Genomic DNA, 7,996 nt, shown 5'->3' on the forward strand with positions numbered 1-7,996 from the left:
ATTTTAATTCTGTATTTATTGAATACTTAGTATGTATCAGGTATGTAAACACTTTGCATGCATTTGCTCTACTACTGTCATGGGTCACTTAACGACGAGGATGCCTTATGGGAACTACGTCATTAGGCGATTTCGACATTATACGAACATTGTAGAGTGAACTTACACAAACTTAGATGGTATAGCCTACTACACACCTAGGCTATTTGGTATAGCCTATTGCTCCTAGGAGTATGTTACTATATTGAATACTGCAGGCAATTGTAACACAGTGGTAAGTGTGTAGCTAAACACATATAAACATAGACAAATTAGAGTAAAATATGGTATAAGATAAAAAATGGTGCCACTGTATAGGGCACTTACCATAAATGGAGTTTGCAGGACTGGAGTTTCCTCTGCATGAGTCAATGAGTGAGTGGCATGTGAATGTAAAGACCTAAGACATTACCGTACACTGCTATAAACTATAAGTACTGTACAGTTAGGCTACATTAAATTTATAAGAAAAGTTTCTTCAATAATAAATTAACCTTAGTTTACTGTAATTTTTTCAATTTATAAGCTTTTAAGGTTTTAAAAACTTTTTGATTGTTTTATAATAACATTTAGCTTAAAATACACATTGTACAGCTGTGCAAAAATATTTTCTTTTTTGATAGCCTTCTCCTATAAGGTTTTATTCTATTTTTAAAATTTTTTATGTTTACTTCACTTTTTAAACTTTTTTGTTAAAAACTAAGACACGAACACATACATTAAAGTAGGCCTACGCAGGGCCCGCATCATCAATATCACACTGTTTTTTGCCTCCACATCTTGTCCCACCGGAAGGTCTTCGGGGGCAATAACACATATGGGAGCTGTCATCTCCCATGATATCAATGCCTTCTTCTAGAACACCTCCTGAAGGATCTGCCTAAGGCTGTTTTACAGTTAACATTTTTTATATTAATAAGTAGAAAGAGTGTGCTCACAAATAATAAATAGTATAATAAATTCATAAACCAGTAACATAATCATTTATTATCATTATCAAGTATTGGGTACTGTATATAATTGTGTGTGCTATGCTTTTATATGACAGGCATCACAGTTTGTTTGTTTATACCAGCATCACCACAAAAACATGAATAATGCATTGTCCTACAATGTTATGAGGCTACAATGTCACTAGGTGATATGAATTCTTCAGCTCATCTTATGAGACCACCATGGTATATATAGTCCTTCTTTGACTGGAATGTCATTATGTGCTGCATAGCTGTATTGCAACTTCATAACATGAGGACTGTTTTTGACTTGATATTTTTATATGATTAGAAATATGAGGTAACCTCAGAATAAATGATCTTATTCCTATTTCAGAAGAAAGACCAATAGAAGGATGAAATATGATATGGTCTCTATGCCATGTGTTATCTCCTGGTTATGATATAGTTTGTGGATTTCTTAAAATGGCCAAGTCATGGAAAATAGCCTGACCAATGTAGTGGTATCATTAGCTTCTATGTTCTAGACAATACATTTCAATTAATTAATTGATGCACTCATAAGTCAACAAAGATTTAGTTGAAATCTGATGGAATTAGATTGAATGAAATCTATATGGAAGATATTCTACTGAGTGTTAGGGGAGTAAAAATAAATTAGAAATGGTGGTGGAAGGATACATACAAACAGGCAGGTGTTACTGCAGAAGTTAGAGCGAAGAACTGTGGCTGCACACTTTCTAGGAGGAAATCAGAGGTAGATGCCTAGGAGGTGTCAGGAAGGCTGAATATGGGTGTATCAAGAGTGGCAAAGGAGGAGAAGCACTTCGGGCAGAGGGAATACACAAGCACAAAAGCACAAAGCCTTGTGGTATCTTCAGAACAGCAGTTCTTTGTTGCTGGAGTAAAGATGTGTATATACTAGAAGAGAAGCCCTACAAGGACATGAGACTGGAATGTGTCTTTTATACTAAATAATGAGTCCACCCTTAGTCCTAAATGCCACCATGAGAACAGAGTTTGTAAAGTTAGGACTGATAAATGCCCATTTGTTTATCAGAAGGTAACTAACGGCTGTAGGGAGAATGGACTGAAGTCAGGAAAATGAGAAAGCTGTTATAGAAGTCTAGAGACTGGAAACAGTGGGGCTTGAAAAAGGCAAGGACAATGGAGTAGAGAAATAAAAATGGGTATTCAGGTGATGTTTTCAGATAGAATCAGCATGATTTAGTGATGCATTAAACATGGGACAGGAAGGAGACATGTGATAACTCCAAGGCTCCTAGCTGAGAACCCTGTGTGCAGTACACCAATAACCAAAGAAAGAACAGAGGAGTTCAAACAGTTTTGGAGGGAGATTGGGAAGGTAACAGGATTAGGCTTTGGCAAGCTGCATTTGAGAAGCGTGTAGAATAGGCAGCTGGAGGTGTCTAGCAGCCACTGAAAGTGCAACCTCAGATTACATTTGCTTTGTAAGCAATCATGACCCATCGTCAATTGACATTCACATCTTTTAGGACGTGTACTGTCATGAAGCACTTTTCCCACCCTTCCCATTATCCTGAAAAAGAAAACTTATTATTATCCTAACTGGGAAACTTATCTAATTTTCTTATTAAATTTTATTTTGTGAGTTTCTATCTGTCAAGATAATTTTGTATCTTGATAGACAGAAGACTTGTTGGTTAATCACAGATTTCAGCTTTTTGTTATTCACAGTCTAATAATCTGGCACTATTTCTTTACCCAAGTGGTTAAAGATGTTGAGTGGGACCAAAAGCAAACAGTAGGGTTCACCAGCACTGAGGAGTTGTGATTATTCCACATTTCGTGCCATGCCTTCACCCCTAATCTGCTTGCCCTTTTCTACCTTGCTTTTACTCCAGAAATTTGACTCTTACTGACTATGTAAATGGAGCACCTTTTCCCTCTGGCTTCTGGTTGGATCTGCCAGTGGAAGACACAGGAAGGGGATCTGAGAGTGGAAGCAGGGAGAGATCAAGATACTGTTGGGGGCTCTGTCCGTGATTGTTTTGGCCATGCTCTCCTCCTTTCTTGGCTCCAACTGTCACTGGGCTCTAGTGACATCATGATCTCTCTTTAGCCCCTCATATCCACCGGCAGTAATGGGTTCTGAGTCCCTGGGTATCACAACATACCTGTTGGTACCCTTGGATCCACTCACATCTATGCAGAAAGACCATTACATTCTATCCAAAATCCTGGTGAAGCATCTTGTTCTACTGCCCTGGCCTGATGAATACACTATCACTGAATATGACATTTTGTGTGATTTTTCAACATGATATGTGATTTTTCAACATGATACAATGAAGTTATTACTATTGAGAACTTATAATATTTCACTTAAATAATTCTTCTATCATCCCAACACTATTTGTTACTACAAAATGATATAGTATAATAGCTTCAAACAATTGGAGGGGAAAAAAATCCCAGCTGTGATCAGAGAGTGCACAGTGCACCCACACTCCAAACCCTCACTTCCATTAGTTCATTATACAGTTGTTATTTCCCCACTGTGAAAATCATAAGTTGAGAGTAACTGTTTGAAGTAGAAATGATATACCAACTTATAAATGTCTCATGAAGAGTAATCATTTGTAATTTAGTCATATGAGGTCACTGCACAGTCCCAGGGTACCCTGGGTACTGTTTACTACATAATTAGCAACTAGGTTACTCTGATCATAGCTACTACCCATCAAATGTGATCCAGCTAAAAGAGATTTGGATGTTTACAGTCTCAATCTTATTGATTGCACTACTGTAAGTAGAAAGAAGACTGTATTTGGTATCAAAAGCTTAGGAGTAAGGGTCTCTTTCTTGCCCTACGAAGGGTGGGCAAGGGCTCAGTTGCCGAGACCATAGAAGCAATGTTCAAATAGTCAGGGTTCTTGGAAGACTCTCTATTTGCTATTTAAAACACATCAGTCCCTTGACTGATGTGTCAAATATAGTGAAATGAGGGATGATGGGTAGGGAGTGGGGGCTAGAGGTGGGGAAGGACATAATTACTCTCAAGTCTTCTGGTGTAGAAATTTTCATCATGGTCCATTCTTTTCTTCCACCATAGGATATTCCTATTCCAGTTTTCTGAGAACATAAATGGCTGTTTGGTCACATCAAAAAATCCCAATCCCAAAGCCAAAGGCATTATTAAGCCCCAGTATGATGCTGGAAAGCTGAAAAACAGAAAACAAAACAAAACAAAACAAAACAAACAAACAAACAAAAAAACTGAAGCAACTTCTGCCAGGACCAAATAGTAACTTGTCAGTAGTGGAGCAACATTTAGAAATGTGGCTACGTCTGTTACTCAGATGGTGACACAATAGGGAAATTCCAAGTGGTAATAATCTTCATTTATTCTTAGAGCTGTGAAAACAATACATAGCTTTAAGTGATTTAACAATGCTTTCTTAAAAGGTTATGGTATGCAGATGATGTTCAATGAAAGTAGAAAGGTTTTCCCTGTATAATTAGATGTCACATTCCTCAAAATGGAAATTTAGGGCTTTCTCTGTTGGACATTTTTTAAAAAGGCTTCAGGAAGTCTTATGTGTCCATCTTTTAAGTATCAGTTGAAATACTTTTGTTACTCATGTTGAGATTGCTTAGTGCCCGTTATGAAACTTGGGTATTACATTATTAATAAATTAACTTTCTTTTTCTTAAAGCTTTGAAAGCACTAATATTATGTTTCTATTAAAACATCGCATTTTTCCTGTTACTTTCTGTATTTTTCTACGATCTCTTAGAGTAAAATTACCTTGATCTTCTCCTTTAATGTTGTCTTCTTCGTTTTTCCTTTCTTCTATTGAATTTTGCTTTCATTGTCTAAAATAGAGAATAGAGATTTTAAAAAGACTGCAATGTGCATCCATTGAGCACTTGCTATAAGGCATGCACTATGCCCACCTCTTTGCATACATAGTCTACCACAATTTGGTTATCCCAAGATTCCACGGGAGAGTGTCTTACTTTATATTAAACATTTTTTAGAACTTAGAGAGTTAACTAACTCATGTAAAATAACACAGTCAGTAAGTGTTTGACTTGAGATTTGACCTCAAACTTGTCTAAGAGCAATGTTTTCCAGTCTTATAAAAAATTTGTTACTACTTGTAATTATTTCATGACACTTTGTGTTTCTTGCTAAAAGTAAAAGCAAAACAAAAAGGAAAAAAACACCACACAAAAGTAAATCTTGTGGAGCATTTCATATTTTGCTTCTTACAGCAAAAATTAATTTACATTTTATTTTTGTGACTACTGGTAGACCATTTTTTTCCCTCTAAAGCTCAAAGGTTTAAAAATCTCTTTAAAATAGCTTAAATCCTTCAAAGATGAAGAAATACTGCCATTTCTAAATCATTTTTTCTGATTTTTCACTTAAAACATACTATATTCTACATATGCCTACTAATTTTTTAATTGAGGAAAATCTCCTTTTTCCCCTAATTGCAAGATCATCTTAAAATATGACATATTTTTGTTCATTGATTATCAGTAGAACAGTCTATTATATGAATTATACAATTTGTATACGTTTATCTTTGAAATTGAGATTATTTTGCTTTTGTTGGGTACACACTGTAAACCAAAATTTGATGGATTTAATAAATTAGATTTCAGCAAGCAACCTGCTTGTGAGGAATAAAGACCCAATTGGTCAGCTCACTGAAGCAGGAGTGGATGTGATGGTGCCCCCATGGCCATTCAGCAAATCAATTTCCTGATAAATCTTTGCTTACAGAAAATATTTTAAGTATCAGGACAATATACCATATATTGGCCTATATTCTCTATGGCTAACTCTGAAGAGGAAGTTTGACCTGAAGCTTTGAGTTTGCTTGAAACTTGGAGATATTTCTTGGTCAAGGATAGTATAGTATAGCCCTTGTATAGAAGTCATCTTATTCCTGATTATTACAGGGCTAGATTACAGTATAGATTACAGGCTATAACTTAGGTATACCATTAATGAAGGACACAGTTTAGTGTAGAGGTTAAAAATGATGGCTCTATATTAAAGCTGGGTTCGAATCCTGGGTTTACTACTTATTCTCATTGTCACCTTGGACAAATTACCTAATCCTTTTAAGTATTCATCTTCTCACTCTAAACAGACTAAGACTACCAATCTTATTGAGTTGTAGAGCATAGAAAATGGTCTATGTCTGGTACTTAGCACAGAGTCTGTTCTGCTTTGCAAAGGTTAGCTTTGACTTGGATATTAAACACAACATCTGTAACCATTAATGCAGCAGATTAGCCCATGGTGCTAATAAGTGTATGGTTATGTGGTCAATGCTCTATGGAGGCCAATCAGCCTTACTCTGATTCATGGCCTCAGCTTTACTCAGCAAGGCCATAAGTATGCCAGAATAAATCTATACCCATTACTGGAGAAAAAAATCAAAATGTCTGCCCCTAGGCTGGTCAGTCAGTAAGGTCACCTTCATACACAAAGAACAATATTAATGTTAAGTCCGTCTGCTCAAAAATAAAATGTTCACCTGCAGTTAACTTTGAGGACTGGGAGAAGTCAATGAATTAGCAGAATCTTATGAAAGAGCGAAGTTAGATTGGAAAGGAAGTTCACAGTGAGTAGATTTCAAGCAGGAGCTTGGTGAGGCTACTGCCACAGAACTAGTTATAAGAAGGACTAAATATGACTGGAATAATTTGGATCTATGATGTCAATTAAACCATATTGTCACATGAAATTCCTTACATAATTGGAGATGTGAAAATTGGTTCCCTTTCCAATAAAGAAGCACTCTTGAGCAGAAATTAAAAACAAAGTCAAAAGATAAACACTCTTTACTGGTGCTTATTCCACTCTCGCCAAATGTTGTATAAATAATAAAAGGATATTAGTTTCAGATTATCAGCTTGCCAGAGGCACAGAACAGCAAAAGTAAACATCAGGGGTAATGTGGTTTCCTTGATGATGTATGAATATAATAGCGAGGTGGTAATATGAAGAGAACCTATGAATAAAATAATTTGATTTTTTCTGGTTTCTGCCATTGGTGAATCCTTTGGCACAGGCAGTGTGAGATGTACCTTGATAAGTAGTGGGGATGATGCTTTACTGAATTAGTCTGGTGAAAAACAGACCATAATATCATAATTTACTTATCATTTGGGGCTTACCTCAATTTTAGACTTCTTGACAGCTACAAAAACTCATCAGGTTAACTAAAAAATCAAATTATCACCTTGCTTCCCTGGAGAAGGAGAACAAGCACATTCATCATCATTTAGAATTTTTTTTAACAACATAGATTAGCAGTAAAGTAGTATCTCACATCTTTAAAGTATTTTACACTCTCTTGGGTGCTTTCACTTGCAGTAGCTCTCTGACACGCAGAAGTCAGGAGAACCAAGAAGATTACCTTCCTAACTATGCAGTTTTATGAAGACCAGGATGAGTTAACAGGAGACATGGTGAAGGTTGCATTCATAAAAAGCTCATATCACAGTTTCTGGGCCGGGCGCGGTGGCTCACGCCTGTAATCCCAGCACTTTGGGAGGCCGAGGCGGGCGGATCACAAGGTCAGGAGATCGAGACCATGGTGAAACCCCGTCTCTACTAAAAAATAGAAAAAAATTAGCCGGGTGCAGTGGCGGGCGCCTGTAGTCCCAGCTACTCGGGAGGCTGAGGCAGGAGAATGGCGTGAACCCGGGAGGCGGAGCTTGCAGTGAGCCGAGATTGCGCCACTGCACTCCAGCCTGGGCGACAGAGCGAGACTCCGTCTCAGAAAAAAAAAAAAAAAAAAAAAAAAAAAACAGTTTCTGGTGTACTCGGGAAGGACTCACAGAATTAAAACACATTTTCTGCCTGACAAAAAAAAGTGCCAAAACTATTTGGCCCACCTATGCAATTGAAACTACAGTTTCTTCTCATTCACGAAGGCTGTATTTCCCTTTATTTTCCTTGCTCTCTGCCCTGCTCCTTTAAAAAAAAAAAA

The 7,996-nt window shown here is 36.9% G+C and overlaps 1 long non-coding RNA gene across 1 annotated transcript; it reads right to left on the reverse strand.

Annotated features, from left to right (window-relative positions):
• Positions 1-3,718: 3,718 nt before the first annotated feature.
• On the reverse strand, positions 3,719-7,695 carry LOC140712322 (uncharacterized). Its single transcript, XR_012093853.1, has 3 exons — positions 7,179-7,695; positions 4,786-4,853; positions 3,719-4,198 (listed from the first exon to the last, which is right to left on the reverse strand). It is a non-coding gene; the product is annotated as an uncharacterized lncRNA (long non-coding RNA).
• Positions 7,696-7,996: the final 301 nt, after the last annotated feature.

This window comes from Chlorocebus sabaeus, chromosome 8 (assembly GCF_047675955.1).
Source record: "Chlorocebus sabaeus isolate Y175 chromosome 8, mChlSab1.0.hap1, whole genome shotgun sequence".
Lineage (NCBI taxonomy): Eukaryota > Metazoa > Chordata > Mammalia > Primates > Cercopithecidae > Chlorocebus > Chlorocebus sabaeus.